Source organism: Varanus komodoensis, unplaced genomic scaffold (genome assembly GCF_004798865.1).
Source record: "Varanus komodoensis strain SLA01 unplaced genomic scaffold, ASM479886v1 scaffold8, whole genome shotgun sequence".
NCBI classification, from domain to species: domain Eukaryota; kingdom Metazoa; phylum Chordata; class Lepidosauria; order Squamata; family Varanidae; genus Varanus; species Varanus komodoensis.
This window is the reverse complement of record NW_025336481.1, coordinates 6,790,100-6,813,005: the sequence shown is the minus strand read 5'-3', so window position 1 is coordinate 6,813,005 and position 22,906 is coordinate 6,790,100. Positions and strand designations below refer to the sequence as shown.

At 44.8% G+C, this 22,906-nt stretch overlaps 1 protein-coding gene across 4 annotated transcripts in view; it reads left to right on the top strand.

The window, feature by feature from the left end:
• SLCO4A1 (solute carrier organic anion transporter family member 4A1) overlaps nucleotides 1–22,906 on the top strand; it is a 67,901-nt gene that overhangs the window by 5,577 nt on the left and 39,418 nt on the right. For all 4 annotated transcript variants that reach the window (XR_006417131.1, XM_044455591.1, XM_044455588.1 and 1 more), the window contains exon 2: nucleotides 22,572–22,751. The gene's annotated coding sequence lies outside the window, so the exon portion shown is untranslated. The remainder of the gene's footprint in view (nucleotides 1–22,571; nucleotides 22,752–22,906) is intronic.

The following is a 22,906-nucleotide window of genomic DNA, read 5'->3' as shown; positions in this document are numbered from 1 at the left end:
CACAACAGTTAGCAGCACAGGGGCCTCCTTTTCCTTCGACTCTGATCACTCATCCCTGGGCCAAAGTCAGTCTATCCAAAATATCCTCTTACATGAGATAATAAAAGGGTAAAATGCGAACAGCCATAATGCTGGAAGGAAGGCCTCTTGGTGCTGAGGTTCAGTAGCCAGTGACCAGCTTCCCATGTGGGAGATTCAGGTTCAGCCTTGGCATGTGCTGGTGGGGCTGGGAAAGATCCTTCTCAGAGAGCCTGGGGAGAAGCAGCCAGTCAGAACAGGGTCATGTGCAGGATTGCTTTCAGCCCAAGGTAAAAATCCACTCCGGAAAAGCTCCTGGGGCTGCACTGCAGTGGTGAAGAGGGCCAAGGACAAAAGAGGCAGGCCCCTAATGGGGCACTTTTCAGTTGAAGGCTCCGACTGCCAGTAATGACACGTTAGGAGTTGCATTTCAGTCTTTTAGAAGGGAGTGGGGGAGATTGCACAAAACCAGGCATGTTTCCGTTGAAGAAAAATTGTGTGTCCCCGTGGGGAACATCAAAGGCTTGGATTTGGCCCCCCAGCCTGAGGTTCTGCACCCACAGAATCATAGAGAAAAGAAGCCAGACAGCCACAACCAGGCACCAACCGTGTTCTTTGCTGAACTGATTAAAATACGCCCATGCCAATCCAAGGTTGCCTGCACCAATGAGTCAACCAAAGCCTTAGGTAATTAATGTGTGACTTAAACTGATTAACATGTGCAGTTCTTGTTTTTTGTCCTTTAATTAGAACAGCTGTGAGCATGTTCTTAGTATGGTTTCAGAGCGAGGGCCTCCGGAAAGAGCTCTCAGCTTGAATTTGGGTGGTGAGACAAGTCTCCCGGCCGACTCCAAGTGGCTTCTCATTGGCTTGTTTTGCTGCTGCCGCCTGATTTGTGGCAATGCTGCTTCTTGCCATCTGGGCAGGGAATGGTTGTCCCTTTTTTACCCACAATGCAGTATGTTGCAGCCCTCTGAAGTCACAGTTCCAGGGCATCATTTCCTGTTGTACCAAAGGAGCTTTGTGGGTTTAATTGACACACAGCACCATCAGGAAATCTAGAAAGATCGCCAGTGCATGGTTGTCTACCCTAAGCTTAGATCTCCATCAAGGGAGAACCTAACACCCCATTAAGAAATGGATTGTCACACTGTGTTTGCCATGCGAAAATTTCTCCCAGGAAAGGCCATGGGACCAACAAAAACTGAGCTCAAGTTAAGCTGTTTTCCAGAGATAGCATGAAGTCCAGTGTGTGGTGACTTAGAGAAGGCCTTCGCAGTTGTGGTACCTGGCTCAGGAATGGCCATTCCTGGAAGGTTTGCCTAGCACAGGTCGGCAACCTTTAACACTCAAAGAGCCATTTGGACCCGTTTCCCACAGGAAACACCAGGAGCCACAAAACCCTTTTGACATCTAAAAAGAAGATAACACTGCATATATCATTTTTTACCTTTGTGCTATGTATAAAAAAACTATAGTGTGTTGCATTTATGAAATCAATGAACTGCTACAGAGAAAACACATTTTTATTTCTGCATGCAACAAAAGCATTTTGAACTCCAAAAAAAAAAGATGCTGGGTTGAGGGTTACTTTCAAATAAAATAGTCAATGTCTATTTGAGTTCTTGTATTTATGAAATAAAAAGCAGAACTTAAATTATCCACCTGCAACAAACCAAACATGCCACCTGCAGCAAACCAAACATGCTGTCTGCTTCTGTGTGCCCTCATCCTTTTATCACGTGGACTGGAGGGTGCAGTCAGCTGTCAACCTGAATAAAAAGGGGGCTAATTGATACTTTCATACAGTAAGTAGAGTTTCTGCAATACAACAAATATAAATAATAGTCTGGTGAAATATTGAACAAACATCCCTCTCCCAATGTAATAATGTTGCTGGAATTTTTATAAGAATCTTCTTAAAACAAGTAGATCTATATCTTCATTATGATTTAACTGCAGCTCTTGTTCAGTCACTAAAAACTGTTATTTTTAATCTTATATTATAAATTAGTAGGACTCCTTTCATATATTTTGAATAGGAGAACAGCTTCCTGCAGAGTCAAAGTCAGTGCTAAAGGGCTGCATGCATTAAACAGCAGACCCCATAGGTTCGTCAGCAGTACAAGCAAATGAATCTACCCATGTACCATTAAACGTTCGGTTTTCTTCAGAAGCTTTTCTTCGATTTCTCCATGGTTGGCTTACCGGTCGGGGAGCAGCTCAGTAAGTTGGTGTGGGTCGCAGATCGCAGGCTGCCTGCGTGGGTCGCAGATATAGGTGTGTTTAGTGACTGATTAGCAGATCAACAGTCAAGTGCTGTGAACTGTGACAGGTCCCAAGCGCAGCTTTTAACATTCAGAGGAAGGAGATGACATTTGGACAAAGAGAATCCATGTTTCATTTCGTGTAACATGAGAGACTGCAGGAAGCTTGTTCCACTCTTTCCCTGCGCAATAGCAGAGGAATGTAGTGATTTACTTAGCCAGCTAGCGCAGCCTTCCTGACTGGATGCCTCATCATCACCTATTGGTATTTTGTAACTCGGCGCCTCGGTCGCAGATCGGAGGCTGTGCCGGCACGTGTTTTGAGCGAGGGAGCTGCAGCAGAGGGGTTCAAGAACCACATGCGGCTCCGGAGCCGCGGGTTGCCGACCCCTGGCCTAGCACTGGCTCTGATGTCATTTCAGTTCATTTCGGTTCAATCAAAGCAAACAAACACATCTTAAGAAACCAAAAGCCTTCAGCACTCACCTACCCCCGTCCCTAATTAGGATGGTCATTTCTGTACTGCCAAAGAGACACTGATTTGTATATACAGGGTGATAAAGAGGACAGTGACTTGCACAATCTCCCAGATCCCACCAGCTCTGCTGTGGATGGAATCTCAGCTCAGGCCTCCTAAAGAATCTGGTTGGGTTGATGTACTGCTGCCACACGGAGAGCTCGTTTTACAGTAGGACCACTTCTGACAACCAAACTGTAGTAATGATAGATGGACTGACTGATCTGTGTTGGCCTGAGATATAAGGGAAAGTGGTTCACTGTCAGTTAATGCTGTGTGGACATGCCAGTTCAGGGGTGTGTCTCATGGTCATTTCTGGTGCCATGTGGTCTCTCATCCAGAGAAGGCACACGCAGGAGAAATCCACCTTGGTTGCCACTGGGGGAGAAATGGGGGTTAGAAATGCAGCAGCAGTCCTCGAGATGCAGTCCCTAATGCTAAATTTTGATGTGCAGATGCTTTATCATGTGCATGGACCTGGTCCCGAAGGGGGTTAAGGTTCGGGACCCTCAGAAGGGTCTACAACTGTGTTGATCCCTCATTCTTCTGGTCTTCCATAATGGGAATGGAGCTCGGTTTCTTCTTCAGGACTAAGCCACCCCCAGTTTTTTTGCATTACCATACAAATAGTTTGCAGCAACACCTTATTACTTGCTGGGAAGATCCATTCCAGCCTCCCACCAGCTACTGTGATGACAGCCCCTAAGCTCAGGGGGAGTAGGAATGCCTAATGGGTGTAGCAGATAATGCAATTGTCCCTGCTAGTGAAAACAGCTACAACCCTGTGAGCTCTGGCATCTCTACACCACTGGTCCCTTTTAAATTTCCATGTCTCTCAGGAGTGGAAGAGGCAATGACAACATTAGTGTCATTATGAGTGAGTTCAAAGAACACAATACCCACACACAAGGGTGGGTTGTCATTAAACCATGGATTGTTGTTGAAACCTGGGTCTGAATGTTGTCTGAATCCAGCCAAAATAATTGGTAGTAAAGAACCAACAGTTCACAACCCAACAGCTCACCATGGATGCTCACCATGGCTTGTTAGCACAGCTGGGTTTCGACAACACAAGAACCCACATTCCAGCAGTTCACCAACAACACACACTCACCCCTTGCATGTGAGTCCCTTCGTCGTCTGGACCCAGTGTATGAATTGAGGCAGTGGCTGTGGGAAAATGCTGCTGCATGTCCCCAGCCTTCTGAAACACACTGCCTCCCCTTTAGCCAAGCATCCTAGGGGTCACTGTCTAAGTTAACTGAAACGCACGGGTTGGGGGAGCTTTGTATGGGCAACAGCACCTGCCTCTTTCACAAGCAGGGCTCTGGATCCCATCTGTTCTTAGCCCCGGACTCTCCTAGTTGGCCTGTATGCGTCTCCTTCCTCCACCCAACCAGAGGAAGCTGCATCGCCCGGCCACCCCATGTGGCCTCTGGTCCCAACTTGACTGGAGCAGAGCTGAGAGCTGAGATTGGAAAGGAGAGGAAGGAGAGGAAAGGGGAAGGAGGGAAGGAGAGGAAACTTTGCATCTAAACGATGGATGGGGAGTGAAGGGGGAGAGGGGACTTGCATCAAAACTGTAAAATATGCTATAGTTTCATGGTATGTAAAATCCCTTTGAAGGATTTGTGATTTCCAAGGAAACATAGGCCGCCTTGACAGCTGCCACGCTATGCTGATGTTTCTCAGGAGAATGAGAGCTGATTTGCTCAAGACTGTCTTCCCACTGCTGGAAAATGAGCCATTCGGAATGCCAGCAGATGTTTGTGCCTGACAAAGGAAACATTATCCACCCTTTTCTCCCTTTATCTTGGAAGGAAACGCCACATCCATTTGGCAGCCGGGTTTTTGCTGTGCTCCGGTGGGGGGTGGGGGAGGTGCTCCTTGGCCCTGGGAATGAATGTGCAGCCAGATCAACCTCTTTTGTTTCAAAAGGGCATCCTGGGAAGAAATAAATTTCACACTCCCCAAGTCTTTCTCTCTTTCCTAAGCTCTCTTGCTTTGGGTCTGTTCCCCTTCCCCACCTACCCCCAAGCCTCCAAGGCTGTGATCTGTGGTTGCATTTGAATCCTTTAACATTACTTTCAGAAAGAAACAGAGGAAGTGGACCTCCAATTGGCCAGACTCTCTGTTCCTCAAGTGCACCAGAGTGGGGAGCACTTGATGTTTTGTCCTACAACTCCCATGATCCTTCACTATTGACTAAGCTGTCTAGGGAGTTGAAAGTTAAAACCTCTGGAGGGTGTCAAGTTACCTACCTGGGTACTTTGAACAGCAGCGGTTCTGGGATAGCCAGGTGCACAGCAGAGAGTTCTTTATTTGGTGGTGCTCTCTATTTGGAGAATTTCCTGGTCCAAGTCTCACTTAAAGCTCATGAACCCTCAGAAGCAGGCTTGGGAGTTTTGAAGTATGCAAAGGAAACACCTGGAAAACGGGCAAATGTCACCTGGATTGTCTTTACTACAATGGCAGGATGTATTGCATTGCCATTTAAATGATAGCAATTCTTTCTAAATGTGCATTTTCATACACTTGGTCTAAGCAAACATGATGGAAACTGGTGCCCTGTTTGGGTGTTGCATTGGCCAGCCTCTGGCCCAGGGCAGGGTTCTTCCCATCGCCTTCTCGGTGGAGAATCCAGCGAGCAGCCCTGCAGAGTGTGTGCTCTGCCACTGAGCTGTGGTCCTTTGCACCGCACGTGGTTAAACTACGAAATTCATTTCCCGTTTTTTTAAAAATAAGTTTTATTTGGAATTATAATCCTAAAAGGCAAAAAGAAAACTGCAAACAACATCCATCATCAAAAACATCGAGCCCCCCGCTAGGTCACCCCCCCACACACACCCTTCTTTTTCCATTTATGATAACTTGAAAACATATTTAAATCTAAGCCAAGTCCCGTTTCTCTAGCCAATAATAAAAAGAGTCCCAAGTTTGATAGAAGTCAGTATCTTCCTTCTCCTTCAGTGATGAAGTCAATCTATCCATTTCTGCACAGTCCAGGATCTTTTTTAGAATCAGTTCATCGGTGGGTAGTTCCTCACAAATGCAATCCTCGCCGCAGTGATTACATGTAAAATCAGTTCATTTCCAATTTGGATGGCTTTTAAAAGGGGGTTGGGCAAATGCATGCAGGAGGAGAAAGTCATCCAGGGCTGCTAGTCCTGATGGCTCTGTGCTGCCTCCAAAATTGGAGCAGCTTGTCGATGTACTCCAGTTGCTGGGAACACGGGCAGGAAGGTGGCATTGCGTTCTCATTCTCTGCCTGTGGGTTTCCCCTCGGGGCAGCTGGCGGCTGCTGTGTGGACAGAATGCTGGCCTAGATGGACACAGAGGGCTTGAGCTGTGGAGGACTTGGGTGGGCACTTGCTCACGGGTGCATCAGCCTGGATATTGGGAATTTTGGAATGATATTGCTATCTTTGGCACAGCACATAATGACCTGAAGCAGAGCCTTTTTGTGGCGGCGCCCTCTTTATGGAATAATAGTTGCTCTTTTTTTTAGTGTTTGTTGAGTTTATATTATAGTCCTCACTATTTCAAACAGTGTTTTTGGCTGCTGTTAGCATGTCATTTGACAAGCTTTTACTGAATGTATCATCCTTTATTCTGATTTTATGCATGTCACCCTGAGAACGCCGGGCATAGGGTGAATCACAAGATAAATGAATAACTAAGGTTGCAATCTTATGCAAGTGTAGAAAGAACGAAAGTCCTCCAGCCCCAAAAAGGCTAGAAATTGGAGGCCTTTTCTGTATCTAAACTTGCATAGGAATATACCTTAAATACATAAATATCTTGTCTCAGGAAACTTCCTAATTATGGTAGGTGTTGGGGAGTTCTTCAGGCAGCTGCTTTATTTAGGTCAATGTCTTCATTTCTTGAGATCCATTTGTTATTTTTTCCCCATTCTACTTTTAATGTGTAGGTTTTGCAGAATTCATTTGCTCAGTAGGGTGTTTTTTAAAAAAAAACCCACTGTTTTAATTGGTTCTGCGGTTACCTTTTATTTCTTCTGTTGTTACTGTCTAGATATCAGTGCTGAATTCCTTTGGAAGCACATATTTAGTTTCACATTTGGTTTGAAGAGTTTGGCACTATCATGCAGTGCTGGCGATGGTGAGGATTTGTTTCATTTCTATACCGCCCATAGCCAAAACTCTCTGGGCAGTTTACAATAAAGTGTAAAAAACAATAAAACAAAACAGATAAAAGCATAAGAATTGAAATGAATTTAAAATCACGTAAAAGAACATTAAAATACAATAAAAGGACAACAGAAGAGGCCTGTCCAAGAGTGAAAGAAAGGTATCTTCTTGGGAGGGGGCGACATGTGGCAGTATTGCCCCTGATTTGCATTAGAAGTTTATGTAAAAGCAGGCTGCAGAAAGAGACCTGTGTAAGAGGCCTTGGACTGCCAGGTAGAACAATGGGAATCAGCATAAGACCTACGAATCAAGCAACATAATTGAAGAGGCAGTGTGGTATAGTGGTCAGAGTGCTGAGCTAGGACTTGGGAGATCCAGGTTCCAGTCCCTGCTTGCCCATGACCCCCACCCCCTGATCACTTTGGCAGGTGATGGACTCGCAGCCTATCCTACCTCACAGGTTGGTTGGAGCACACGCAGGTGGTAGCTCTGATGCTGGAGCTTACATGCAGCCATCAGGGCTAGTCTCCATTGGTTGCCTCTCCACCATGAATTCAGCACATTCCCTCTTTAAAGTCATCCAAATGGGTGGCCATCACTACAGCCTGAGGTAGCAAACTCCATAATTCAGCCATGTGCCATTTGAAGAAATACCAAGTTTCATCACTCCTGGGAAATCCGTCCATTTCTATCCAGTCTTTCTTCCAAGGAGCTCAGAGCCTCTTGCACAATTCTCCCCATCAAAATCAACAACCCTGCGAGGTTAGCCTGAGAAGAGCAGCTGGCCCAAATTCATGCAGCAAGCTTCACAGCTAAAACCTAGTTTTCGCCTGGTCTTCGCTAGGCACTCCGGCTTTCCTCCTCCTTCCTCTGCATGATGAAAGGGCAAACTAAAGTCTTGTAAGCAGGGGAATGGCATCGTCCAGCCTCAGTCAGTGCCAAGATCCCAGCAGTTTGAGGAGCGTCATGTCTCTCCAGGCAGGGAAGGATAAAAGCCTGGCTAATTTGCATTTACACCAGGGGCAAAGAGACACGGTTGTGCTATTGTTTTGAGTCGCTTTAGGTTAGTAGGCCGAATTACAAGCAAAGAAGCAAATACAAATATTTAGTCTGTAAAAGCAATGGGATGTACTCAATGTTCTTTATTTATTGTTGTGTGCTACAAAACCAAACCACAGCTTGGAGACACACACACACACACACACACACACACACACAATTATTTTATTTTTATTTTTATTTATTTCTGATTTATATCCTGCCTTTTTCCTCCAAAGGGCTCAAGGCAGCTTACATCATTCTCCTCCTCCATCTTATCCCCACAACAACAACCCTGTGAGGTAGGTTGGGCTGAGAGTCTGTGACTGGCCCAGAGTCACCCAGTTGGCTCCATGGCTGAGCGGGGACTCGAACCCGGATCACCTGAGTCCCAGTCCCAGGCTCTTAACCACTACACCACACTGCCTCTCTCTCTCTCTCTTTATACACACACACACACACACATACAATTACATCTATATTAATATATAACCAAATGTACTATTGTGATTAAAATAATAACACATCACATTTAACAAAGACAGACCCCAAATCCCTATTTATCCATTTGTAATGGATGCATAAAGACCATCCATTCAAAAATACAAACTTTCATCAAATCCTCCATCCTCATTTCTTCTCCAGTCGCCAAAGCTCTCTGGTTCCTAGCAATCCACAAACCTCAAAAACAAATTCAGTAAGAAAATACAGCATTAAATAGAGATACACTAAAACACAATATAACATTTTAATATACAAAACTGATAGCAGTTTAAAGAGCTGAAGCAATCACCATCCTCAGGAGGCATGTCCTATTGTGTGCTGTTAAATATCTAGGGACAGAAAAGCTGCAGAGACTATTTGGTAACTGGAGGAGTCACCACCAAGAAGGCCCTTACTGACACTCTCTGGATTATACTGACCTGAAAAGCAAAAGAGGCAGTGTTGTTTTGCTAATACTTGGTGCAGCCGTCACCATCGCAACTAGCACAACTGGCACAAGCAGCCCCTTCCCTCCTGGTCTGAGCCTTGTGCAATCATTTTTGCACATGGAAGCAAGGTATTTGGTAGAATATTTGATTTATTTATTTAAAGCTTTTCTATACTGTTCAATACCTAAAAGTTTCGGGATGGTTTTCAGTGAATTAGTCAAAAAATGAATAAGAATAACAATAACAATTGCCCAGCATAGAGAATACATGTGCCAAGATGAAAATGAGGCTGCTGAAAGTGGCAGAAAAATTTTGCCAGTGGAGTAATCCCATTGGCTACAGGCCAAGAGCTTGCCCAGGAAGAGGTTACCCTCTGAGAGATGTTTTTGGCAGAAATGTCTACAGCTCATAAACTTTGCATGTCCATTATCATTTTCCCATGCTCATTCGGTTAACAAACGCTTCATTTATCACTGACATCTACGCCGCTTAGAGAAATGGAAAGTGCTGTGCTGAGAGGAGTGTGCAGTTCGCTTGTATCCAAAATTCTCTGTCATCAGGCCTGTTGGTAAGTTCTGCGGCAAAAGCATTTGTTTAATATTGCATTCAGGACGCCTTTTTCTTGTTGTCTGGTCAACCTCCTTTCAGTAAACTTGCACGGAAGTTTTGCATGTTATTTGAAAACCAGACGATGTGGTTACAACGCAGCATCTTTAATCCCCCTTTTTAGAAAGACTGACTGTGTGATGCAAATAAAAATACCTGCTGGATGCTATTAAATGTGACACTATTTGCATGTTAAAGAACGATGCTCTAATTGAGCATTGCCCTTTTCAGTAAAAGAAAATAGGGGCAAAGACCTCATTGAGGTTGATTATGTCCTTCATTGCAAAGCAGAAATTTACAGGAACTGTTAGGGTGGGGTGAAGGTATAACTGGTCTCACCATTACTAAGCACCAGCCAACCTATTGGGCCACCCACACCCATCATGCATGAGCGCAACAGTTGCATCACGGGGCAGCAATCATGGAGTGTGGTCATGCAGAAGAGCAGCACATTTCCCAGAATCTGCAACCACAGCACAGGCTGTTGAAGAAGTGCTTGGCACAAATGCCACATTTCCTGGCCCTGCAATTGAGACAGACCAGCCAGGCCTTTGAATCAGGCCCTGCAGCTGCTTTCCGTCCTTGCATCACTCACAGGGATGCCAGCAGCCCTTCTGCAAGGTGGGAGAGCCTCGCGGTGGCCCAGGGAAGTGGATGAGTCCCTGGACTCCATTCTAGCCCCAAGTCTGTTAGGAAGAGCCATGTGTTCCCAGTGTTGGCTGCAGGTCTGTGATGGGAGGAGGCATTCAGTGGGACCCCTCCGGGGGCAAGTCTCACCACCATTGCCTTCAGAGCTCTTCAGAGGAGGCTGGTAATTCAGGCAGCAGTGGGATGGGCTTGATCTAGTCTGAGCTTGAAAGGGGCTGCGTTCAGCACTCTGGAAAGGTCCTTAAACATTCAGACCACAGCCCAGAGCAGGTACGCTGCCCTGCTGACTCTGCAGACACTAGCAGCCACCTCTTTCTCAGCAGACCTTCCATTGGCTTGCTTGAGAGGCAGAGAACCAATGAGCAAGCAAGCCAGAGCATCTCCTTCCCTTCCTCACCATCTCTGTCATCTGGGCAAGAGAAAGAGGCAGGAGAACCAAGTCAGGCGCAAGGATGCACAGGAGGAGCAAGTCCAGGGGGCTTTGTCACTGGGTCTCAGAGGGGTGCAGGCCAGCAGAAAGCACCCCATCATACCTACCTTTGATGCTAGCTCTGTTCACACGGACCATCATGGATTAACCGATTCCCAAACAACACTGACATTTAAGCTGGCAGTTCCTGCTACATTTGAAAAAATCTGTCATGGGCCACTGTTTTGCATTTCATGTCAGCCACTCAGGGAACAATCTAGCAACCTAGGAAGCTGCCTTCTACTGAATCAGACCCTTGGGCCACCTGGCACAGTACGGGTGCCATTGACCAGCAACAGGGGTTTCCATTTTCAGACAGGGTTCTCTCCGAGCCCTGCTTGGAGATGTTGGTGATTAATCTTGGAACCTCCTGCATGCAGATGAGTTGTCCCATTGCTGAACTGCGCATATTGTCTTATGCCATGGGGTGGCACACCAATTATTCTGCAGAAAAGCATGTGGAAGGGGGTGCAGATCCCATATGTGGAAAGCCGTTGGCCACACTTATTTTAAGAAAGGTCTCAGGCTCAGACTTGTTCTCCCATAATCTCCATTTATTTTTATGATGACTTTCACTAAGGAAAAAAAACACGTGAAGAAAAAGCCAAACAAAAAATAACATAAACAAAGCAATCTCCTTGATATTAATAAACACTGATATGCCCATATCCAGACGGCAGCATAAACCCAAGGCATCGATTAGACATAAGCTTCAACAAAAGCAAAACAGACCGTCTGGGTATACGTCCATTTGAGAGTTCATCTGTATGCCGTTCACTCAAATAATGAAAGTCTTCAGTTCACTGAATTGTAGGAGATTATTTGTTTTTCTTTTCATTGCTTAAGTATCAACATTATCCATTTACCTGTCAAAATGGCATGGAAAATCCATTTATGTTGACCAACCTTACCAAGAGGGAAATAACTTAAAAGTACGTGTATATAAGAAAATAACAAAGAGCATTCTAATACCAAGTTTACCCATATTGCAATTTCCTCCCAACTCTGCAAGTCAGGCATGCACAGCCAAACTTTACTTGAATTTGCTTCCTGCCGAATGCCCTCATAAATGCTTGGCAAAAGTGGACTGAGGGCAGAGAGAAAGCAGACCCAAGTCTGGGGAGCTGAGCTGAAAGCTGAACTGACAGATTTTAACCCCCAAACTGGTTCCGTCACACATTCCTGTCTTCTATCCTGCTCCCAGTAAGTGGCATCCAGTTATGTGTCCAAGGCCAATTTAATCCCAAAACCTGGCCGGGGCTGAGACAGGGCATCGTCTAGATCAGTGGTTCCCAAACTTTTTTGGTCATGGAACCTTTCTGAAAACATTTTTTTTCCCACAGAACCCTAACTCTATCCCTGATTTTTACTAAGCATTGTGAACCCACAACATTATTCCTTCTTTCATCTGCTCCTATAGCCTGAGTACTTTGCATAACAGTAGGTTTGGAAATAAGGAGAAAACAGTTTAAATATAATAAATGAATAAAGCAATTATTCTTTCGATCATTCCCAGCACTACAGATACCTAGAAACCAAATGACGTGATGCATTTCCTTGTTTGCAGCTTGGACACCAACTGGCAATCGAATAGTTGGCCTCATGTGGTTTCATTCTAAAATCTGTTATAGATTTGATTTTTGACATTTTTTGTGGAACTCCTACAAAGCTTTTGTGGTACCCTAGGGTTCTGTGGAACAAAGTTTGGGAACTGCTGTTCTAGATAATTGTTTCCATCTGAGAATGCCTTAGCTTGTCCCAACACAGCACTTCCAAGCATCCTAAAAATGGTGTGTTTGTGACTGGGTGATAGTTGCAACCAATTCTTGGCTTCATGGTGGGCCTTTTCAGTTTCACTGCTTCCCCCTTTGAAGTGTCAGGTTCATGGATTTGTAGAATCATAGAATAGTAGAGTTGGAAGGGGCCATGAAGGCCACCGGGTCCAACCCCCTGCTGTTGCAGGACTCCAAGTTATACCATCCCACTCAGAGGGCTGTCCAGTTTCCCCTTGAATGTCTCCAGTGTGGGAAAGCCCACCACCTCTCCAGGCAGCTGGTCCCACTGTTGCATTGCTCTGACAGTGAGGAAGCTTGTCCTGATGCCCAGCCTGAATCTGGGTTGTCACAACTTGAACTGACTATTCTGTTTCCTACACTCTGGCATCAGGTTCTGTTCCTTCACATCATGAGAGATGGATGCGCTTAGCTGAGGCACACCAACTAGTGTTAACCAGCCACGAGGGACAGGGATTGAGAAGGCACACAGTTGGTCGCATGCCTGCAGGCACCCTGTGTACTTCCTCAGGCAGCACGAACTGAAATTGACCCAGCAAGACATGGCTGACTTTCTCTGCAAAGAGCTATGGAGAAGCATCTCAGCAGGACTTGGAGGACTCTAAAGGAGCTGCTTCCCATTAGCAGCCTCCGAGCCCTTCTGAAGAGCTCCACTGGCTAGCTAATTAAGGTGCAGCAGAGACCATAAAATAAGCTCTTTGCACGGCCTGCGCCACCACATCCTGGGTATGATTGTGCACTCCAAGAAGTGTTTGGATGTGGAACAGGACGCCTGGCACTTGCGTCCTGCTTGTCATCTGGCTTTCTTCATTGCTCATAACTGCACAGATCACCATGGGGCAGAACAGGTGTGCAACACTGGAGAAGACTCCTGGGGAGACGGCATCGACACCCCTTCACGTCTTCACCATTCTCCCTTTCTAATAGTCTCCTGCCATGCCACGAAAAATTTCCTTTTCTTATTGCGGTTATCACACTCTGTGTGTGTTGGACCTGTGCCCCATAATGGTTCATGATCTCCAACTTGTACTTTGCTGGTGAAATGCTTTGGTATAGAATTGTTGGGTACAGAACTGCTGAAAGGGCTTCTTCCTACATTGCTCTTGAGCGAGGACAAGTTCTTCCATGAGAATGGCTCCCAGTCTGGCACCTGGCTCCCCAGGTAATTATTCTTGTGTGTTTGTTATTTATTTCATTTCTGTACTACCTCATAGCCAAAGGTCTCTGACTGCTTTGCAACAATACGTAAAACAATACAATGAATGCAATAAAATGCCAAGCCACTAGATGACCAAGTATGTCTTTAGGCGCCTGTCAGGGATGCAGGTGGCCCAGTGTTTTAAACTGCTGAGCCACTGGGCTTGTCGATTGAAAGGTCAGCAGTTCGAATCCGCACGACGAGGCAAACTGCTGTTGCTTTATCCCAGCTTCTGCCAACCTAGCAGTTCGAAAGCATGCAAGTGGAAGCAGATGAATAGGTACCACGTTGGTGATAAGGAAACAGCATTCTGTGCGCCTCGATGTTTAGTCATGCCGGCCACATGACCACAGAAACTGTCTGTGGACAAATGTTGGCTCCCTTGGCTAAGAACAGAGATGAGCACCACCCCCTAGAGTCGGGTATGACTGGACTTAAAGTCTTGCAGAAATCTTCACCTTTTTACTAAACTGATGCCAGATAAATAACAAAGTTGACACCAGGTGGGCTGCACTGAGAAGATCATTCCAATGGAGGGGCTACCACTGAGAAGGCCCTCCCACTTGTAGTCACCCTTCAAGCCTCCCTCAGAGGAAGCTGTTGGCACTCAAACGAAGCTTCTGAGCATAGAGAGAGGAGCTCCATCAATTATTGTGGTCCCAAGCCATGCAAGGCTTTGTATGTTAAAACCAGCACCTTGATTTGGACTTGGAAGCAGACAGGTAGCGATTGCAAGTGGGCCAGAACTACTCTTATGTGTTCAGACCTACAGATCTGAGTTATTAATCTGGCTGTTACACTTTGCACAAGCTGCAGCTTCTGAACAGTCTACAAGAGCAGCTCCACGGAGAATGCGTTGCAGTGAGCTAATTCAGAGATCACCAGAGCATAAATAGCTGAAACCAGACCATCCCTGTCTAAACAGGTGCACCACTAGCCAAAGGTGGTTATCGGCACACTGAGCCACCTGAACCTCAAGGGACAGGATGAATAATATTCCTGAAGCATCACCTTCTGGAGATGGCCCTCCAAGTAGAAACATCACCACTGCAACACAGTGCCCCACCCTTCCAGCTCAGACAGTCACCCCAGCAGGATACCATGGTCAATGGTACCAATGGCTACTGGGAGATCCAAGAGCATCAATAGGGTCCAGGAGTATCATATTCGCCCATCTCCACCCTGGCAGAGGTCACCATGCAGGGCAACATGCCAGAACCAGGTCTGAACCCTGACTGAAATGATTCCAGATAGTTAGTCTCATCCAAGAGTTCCTGGAGTTAGGACATAAGACGAGTCCTGCTGGATCAGAGCAAGGTCCGTCTAGCCCAGCAGTCAGCACACATGGTGGCAAATCAGCTGCTCACAGGATTCCTCAAGCAGGATGGGGGCAAGACCTCCCTGTGCTCATCTCCTTAGCAACTGGGGTATGCAGGCAGGCCACTCCGGTAAAGAAGGCGGCACATAGCCAGCAAAGCCAGTAGCCACTGAGAGCCTCCTTCCTCAAGAACCTGTCCCCTTTTAAAGCTATCATCCAGATTGGCAGGCATCACCACCTCCCATGGCAGTCAATTCCATAGACTGACTATATGCTGCGAAGAAGTCCTTCCTTTGATCTGTCCTAAACTTCACACCAATCAGCTTCATGGGATGACCCCAGGTGGAATAGAAATGGAATGCAATAATTAAAATGTAATTTTTTTCATATATATATATATATATATATATAGAGAGAGAGAGAGAGAGAGAGAGAGAGTGAGAGAGAGAAGATGCAGGGGAGGGGGGCAAGAAAGCAACTGACAGATGTTCAAGGTGCTGCTGTTTTGCTGAAATCCAGATTGGATAATTTTTCTCCCCCTGCAGCCTAGCAGCATCCTGAGGGCACTTCCCCATGGCTCCAGGATAGCTCCACAAATAATAGATACCAGGGAACAACTGCAGCATTTTTTATTGTGATATAACTGATCTGAAGAAATCTTGGCTATAATAGCAGAATTAGCATAAGGGGATAGGTTGGGGCGAGCATCTGATGACACACTAGAAAGTCAACATTTGCCAGGATAGTCAAAATGCCCTGTGTAGATCCAGCCCTAGTCTCCAGGTGCTTCATCTTCCAGGGATAAATACCTGCCTTAATGATGATTTATCTTAATCATAGCACCAAATCATATGTATTTATTTTAGACACATGCACGCCCATAGCCAAAGCCAAAGTTCTCCCATATTTAGCACAAGATCTACTGCTTCAATACGTGGTTTCCAATTGTGGTTTCTTAGCTAGTGACAAACTATGGTGTGGACAGAGCACTAAGCCATGGTTCAGTTCTCTTTGCCAGGGTTTGTGTGGTGTCTGAATTGAGGCCAGTATGTCATGCAGTGTAAAATAAATGTACTTCTTTCCCATCTGATAATGGTTGGAAAGTATGCAAATGTTTCTGCAAAAGCTGGTGTGATATTTACATGAAGAGGGTGAATCATTACTCTTTCATTTGCCTTGTTCCGGGAGCTGAGCCAGAAATAATGATTCAAATGATGTCTGTCCTTTCCCTGAATCTTTCAAATGGATAATAAGTTTTCTCTGAGCAGAGAGAAGGTGGTAGGTTCATAAAGAGCCGATTTCTTTGAGCTGTCATGAAATGCGAAATCATGCTTTGCAGGGCTCTGCCTCTTGAAAGACAATGCTGACTTTGCACTAAGAGGTGCATGGAACAAGTCTGCACTGAAGCTGCAGCCGGTGACACTTGGCATGAGGCCAGAAATGGATTCTGAATCCATTTCCATCACAGGCTGCCAAAATAAATATATTGATCAGGAACTGGGAACAAGCAAAAGAGGATGGCTAGGAGTGTCATTTGACTTTATACTTACTCAGTACATTAGAAGGAAAGCAGCGTTTCTCTTGTGCTTTGGGTGTAGTTGGACTCCTTCCATAATCTTCTAGTGGTTGTTTTGATCCTTTTTCCTTGGGAGATGGTTATTTAGAGTTGTATGATTGCTTTGCTGTTGTGAGGTACTTTGAGGCTGTTCTCAGTGAAAGGGGGCAAATAAATTCTATTGCTGTCATCATTGCTATGTTTCCTGGGTACCTTCCTAAGGAGCACTGAGGTTCAAATATAAACTTAATGAGACACAGAGTTTTTGTGAGTTCTTTCTTCAGACATCTTGGTACATAAATAAGCTTATTTAAATGGCTTCCATGTAGATCTGTAGCAAGACTCTTAGTGCAAACCTGTCGCATGTTGTTCTCTAGTCCATGGGTAGAGAGGGAAAGGCCGGAATCAAGGCTAGGTGTGGTTGGGGAACAGTGGAGGTGAAAAGAACGGGCAGTTGATGCTGTTGTATGCATGCACACTGGCTCTCAACTCATCCAGTCAACAAACAGTAGCAATAACAGGGGAGAGGATAAGGAGAAATAGAAACTGATAGCAATGCTGGTAAGGAGGGCCTCCAAAACCTGGAGCTGATCCTGGGAGAAGGAAGCTGGAATGTGGCTGTACTTTGAGTCTGTGTGCTGTGTATTCACCGTGCTTGAGTATAAAAGAGGGAGTTCATGCCAGTGGTCTCAGCAGGCCTCCTTAACCATGGTGGGTTTTCTTTTGAGCCTTATAGGAGCTATCCATGGAGCTCATGCTGGTGAAGCTATTTTGGAAATAGGGTTCAGCACCATGGATAGTTCCTGGAAAGCTCAGAATAGGGATGCCGTGTCCTTCTGATAGAGGACTCATGAGTCTCCCACTGTTCGTGGCGAAGGAAAGATTTAAGCTAGGACCTCTTTGGTTTACGGCTCAATCTCTTAGGTGCCATGGAATGAACCAGTACCATCATGCAGCACTGGTGTTATGCTGGCAGAAACACGGGGTTTGCCACTGGGTTTCAGTAGTGAAGCACAACCATGGTCTGAACCTCCCCCAAATCTTAACCCGTAATGAAGGCTTGGCTCATTTTTAACTCTCTAAAGAACTACAGAGATATATTTTTTCTTTGTGGTTCTTTCACTAGAAGGGCCAAATACCTGTCCAAAATGGATGGATATTAATAGACTAGTGACAACCACACAAGTTACCTGAAGGAGTGCTTACATCCATATATGCCCGCCCACCCCCTGAGATCTGCGGGAAAGGCCCTTCTCTGGGAACCCTCCGTGAAGGAAATTAGGAGGGTGGGTACTCGGAGGAGGGCTTTCTCTGCGGTGGCGCCCAATCTATGGAATGCACTCCCCAGAGAGGTCCACCTGGCACCGTCGTTATTTGTTTTTCAGCGCCAGGCAAAGACCCTTTTATTCAAATTTCATTTTAACTGTTAATAGTATTTATTTTTTTTATTCTTTGGCCAGGGCGACTTAATTTATACTGTTAATTTATATTATTTTAACGAAGTTTATTTATGTCTGTGAGCCGCCCCGAGGCTTTGGCGAATGGGGCAGCATAGAAGTTTACTAAATAAATAACAAATAAATAAATAAAATAAAAGTTAAATATTATTGAGTCCAACACTTCCCAGGTAAATACTGTTAAACAAGATCTAAACTGTGGATTATTTAAACTTTACAGTTATGTTCTTGTCAAGTCATGCTAATGACTATGAAAACAAATGACTTCCTGTAAGCCAGCCAGGAAAACTGCCGCCACGTAACTAGAGAACATTCAACATCTTTGCAATCCATAGCCTAGATATTACTTTGGAGTGCTGCCTTATCGCTTTTATCCCCAGCAAGGCCAGGCATGGAATAAACTTAAGTGCATGATACACATTTGAGTCGGCACTTTTGTTCCACTGAGTTTCTGCATCTTCAGTATGTGTGGTCAGTATCTTTAGCAGGGTTGTTGCCTGGTTAAAGAAATGGCAGACAGTTTAAGATATGATGTTTAACTGAAGAATTAGCTGCTTCAGGCTGCATATATTTATATTTGTATGTACATGTAGCTGTCATTCTGAAGGGTGAAAAACATTTATGACTTTGTTTTTAGATGATTTTCAGATTTTTGCAACATGCAACATCTTAGAAGGGGCATTCCTAACATAATTTTCCCACGGTTGATTAGATCTGGACAGGACAAACCAAAATCAATGGATTTCCATGGGTATCACAGAAACATGGAATGCAAGAGTTGGAAGGGCCAAAAGGCCATCAAGTCCAATCCCCCTGCTCAGTGCTGGACTTCAAGCTAAACCCTTCCTACCTGGGCTTGCAAGAGCAAACCTGCAGTAACCCACAGACTAGTAACCTCCCACCTGGAGTATTGCAATGTGCTTTATATGGGACTGGCCTTAAAGATGATCCAGATACTTCAGTTGGCACAAAATAGAGCAGCCAGGCTACTAACAGGGACCAGCAGATGTGACCATATAATGCCGGTCCTGTACCGCCTGTTCTGGCTACCAATTGAAGTCCAGGTCTGATTTAAGGTGTTGGCAATGACATATGATTTAAGGTGTTGACAACATTACAGGGCCTGGTTATATAAAGCAACACCTCCTTCCATATACACCTGCCTGGTCCTTAAGATCGTCTATGGAGGTCCTTCTCCAAGAGCCCTCCTTGAAGGAGGTGAGGAGGGCAGTTATAAGGAGAAGGGCCTTCTCAGTGGTGGCGCCTCATTGTGGAATATGCTCCTCAGAGAGGTTCATCTGGCACCAACTCTTTATTTTTTCCAGTGCCAGACGAAGACCTTTTTATTTAAACAGTATTTTAATTGTTGATTTTAATATAATATCTGATTTAATTCTATTTTAATCAAGTATTGTAAATTGTTTTGATGTTTTTATTATGGTAAACCATCTAGATTTTCTATGGAAATATAGATTTGGATAGACATTTTATAAATAAATAATAAATAAATAAATAAATATTGTTTCTACATATAAATCATCCAGCTATGTCTTTGAGCATACACAAAGTGGTTAGTTGACCCCAGTCTAGTGATCACTCCCCAAAACTCGCCTTATGAGTTCCAACCCTTGGGGAGGAGTCCTGGGAAAGCATGCACACCTCCGTTCTACACTCTTCACATCCAACTGCACTTCCCACATTTGCTGCCCCCTAGTCGTGGGACCCAGCTCAGGAGGAAGCAAGCAGCCCCATTCAAATTCTCCCCCCACTCAGTGGCCCCTCCCACTGGCTGCATTTCCTTCCCATTCCCATGGTCTGGCAGCGCCTCCTCCATGTCCTGGCTAGCTCTAATCTCATCCACTTCTGTTCCTTCCTGTTTAGACCTTGAACAAATCCAACAAAGTATTCAGTTTCTTCTTCTGATCTAAATGAGCAAAAACTGTGTGACTGCAGGAACACTTACCAAACCCCGCCATCAGGCTTGCTTGCAGCAAATGACCACTTCCACATCTCCAAGACAGAGGTCAAGAAAGGGGATATAGATGAACACAGGTATTTCTGCACTGCTTCACATCTGAAGAGATGGCAGATCCGTGAATGGTATGGGGCTAAAACCAATAAAAATGTAGAGATGCAAATTTATCATCATCACCACCACATTTGTGTACTGCCCATAGCCAAAGCATTTTGGGCTGTTTACAATGATAATCATAGAATCATACACTCAAGTTACTCATCCCAATTCTAACCAGACTTGCTTAGCTTCCAAGATTAGGCAAGGCCGGGCACTTCAGACATAATTCAATACATTTTGTCACAGGAGAAGGCAGTGATCAAAGAAGGTGACTTAAAACTCGCTCAGTTTGTTAGCCACATGTTACCCTGAGTGTGAGTAAGGCATGTAGCACTGGGGAGCTTCATCTCTGGGAAGGTTGGTTTATGGGATTGTTGCTGAAGGTGAGCCCCAAAATAAAGGCACAGACACCCAACCAGGTTTTCAACATGTTTAAGAAAATTAAAAAGCTTCCTTTGCACTTCCAATAAGTTGTTAATAAATCTTATGCTTAACTGCAAAAGTGCATTAATTTGTCCCAAACTGTGATTGGATTTGATGTGTTATATCACTGCCCTTGATTCACTGAGAACAGGCAGTAAATTCTCACTGGTCATGCTTGCAAGCATATCCAAAAAAATAACAGCTTTGGCATCATCTTCTCAGAAGCAGCCCGGAGTGTATTTAAGAAAAAAGATACCACTTTCAAGGAAATAAGTTCAGCTCCATGTTTAGACCCGTTTGCCTTGGAATAGGCACCACTGAACTCTATGGGATATATTTCTGAGTAGGCAGTTAAAAACTTTAAGGAGGGGACTTAAAGTAGACTTGGAGACAGATGTAGACAAATTGGACTGGATTCCTAGCGGGGCAATGAAGATGGATAGTCTTATAGAAAACAGGCCCTGTAGGAAAGGCCAAAATAATTGTGGTGTCTTTAGTCTGGAGAAGTCTTTAGCCTCCTGTGCAATGAATGGTCACATTATTTTAAATTATTATGAGCCACCAGAGAGTTTGGACATTTGTGTTGTCTAAAAACACAATGCATGAATAAATTAGTAAATGTTCTAAATCAAATATTGGCCTTTCCTTTTCTTTAGAGGAAGTATTGTCTTCATCTGCCAACATATGTAGATTGACTCAGTGGATGAATCAACTATGATGTCTTTAATTGGGTGGCAGTCCCCTATGTATTTCACTCACAGAAAAAAGTGGAATATAAATTAGTTTAAATAAATGAATATGAATTCATAAATTTCCATCCGAGTCAGCCCTTTTGGTTGGCAAGTGTGTGAAAGTGATAATAACATTTAATCCAGGCAACATCATGGCCAATCCTTCAAGCTAATACAAATCTTTGCCAAAGGAAGAAAGGTCACATGGGAGCCCCCTGATCCTGTAGCCCTTTCTTCCTTCTAAGAAGCCACTTCAGACATTGAGAAAGCCAGAAATTGGGAGAGCATCTGGAGCAGTCTGAGATGTGGCACATAGGGAATAAAAAAAAAAAAAAAAAAAAAACACCCTGCTGGACCAGACCAAGGACATATCGGAATCAGTCTTGTAGTGAGTCAAACCATTGGTCTGTGCAGCCCAGTATTTTTTCCAGCCCTACATGGAGATACCAGGACATGGACTTTGTACCTTGTAACTGAAGTGGGGACTCAGCCACTTTGAGTCTCCCCTCAACAGTGTACTTAGAGCAGAGTCCTGCTAAATGGACACACCAATCGTAATAGGAGGTATTACTGTTCTTTCCAAAACATAAACCCTTCCGTGTTTCACTCTCATTTTTTATGTGTGGAAATTAAGCACACTACTTTGCTTACTTCCAGTCTTTTAAATCCACTGCTCGCTTTTACCAGATATCTGAAGGCAGGCATTCTGTTCCCTCTTTTTTTGCTGTGGACATGTGGCATTCTTGGAAAGCTTTCTCTACCCAGCCCCTCTCCAACTTTCATGAATGAAAGATGGGATTACATCTTTGCATATGGAATTTGTCATCTGTGACCAAAATAATATGGATAATCCTCCTAGCCCAAGAACAAATTTGAGATACATTACAAATATAAAGAGAGCAGACAGGGCTGGTGAAATTGGCCATTTTGTCAAGGATGGATGTCCACTGGGGTGGACATGGGACTTTCCTGGGGGCTGAGCTGGTGACACTTAGGATTTGGCAGAGGGAACCAAATCAGAGGGAACTTTTCTCTGTTGGGTGAGTTATTTCAGGGCGCCCTGGAGACTGGTGGCTTCAGCATCTGTCAGCCCAAACATCCACTCCTGATTTCAGTCTGAACTTTAAAGCAGCTCTTAATATTTTTTTTTCAATATTTTTCTTAATAGCACTGTACTTTCCCCCCAGATATGTTCAGCACCCTGGACAGGGGTGGAGGGGTTCTAAAGATGCTCTCAAGGTGTGATCGTAAGGCAGTTTAGACAGAAAAATGTCCTGCAACTGCCAGCATGCCTAGTGGGCAGTGCTGGGAAAAGTAAGACTTCTTTTGTCTCAACATTCTCAGAATTGTGTCCCGATTTGCTTACTTCTGAACAGGGCATAGTTGTCCCATAGGACTGGCTACTCCATTAAAAGACACTACTGTGGGGCTACCACCAGCCACATCGATCTAGCCTGCCCTCTGAAGCAAGGAGCTGATGAGCTGATCCCATCATCAGAGGATGGTCCCGCCCCATCGCAGTTGCAAGTCAAGATCTCACCGGCATTCATAATCTGGTACGGAATTCAAATTGGTTCCACTTGTCATGCTTAGATGTATTGCAAATCATTTCTGGCATCATTTCCTCCAAGGTGTTTCTTTCCCACTCAGAAGGCAAAGGAAGATTCCAGTCTGATTCCAAAATTAATTCAGAAGATCCATCAGTGTCTAG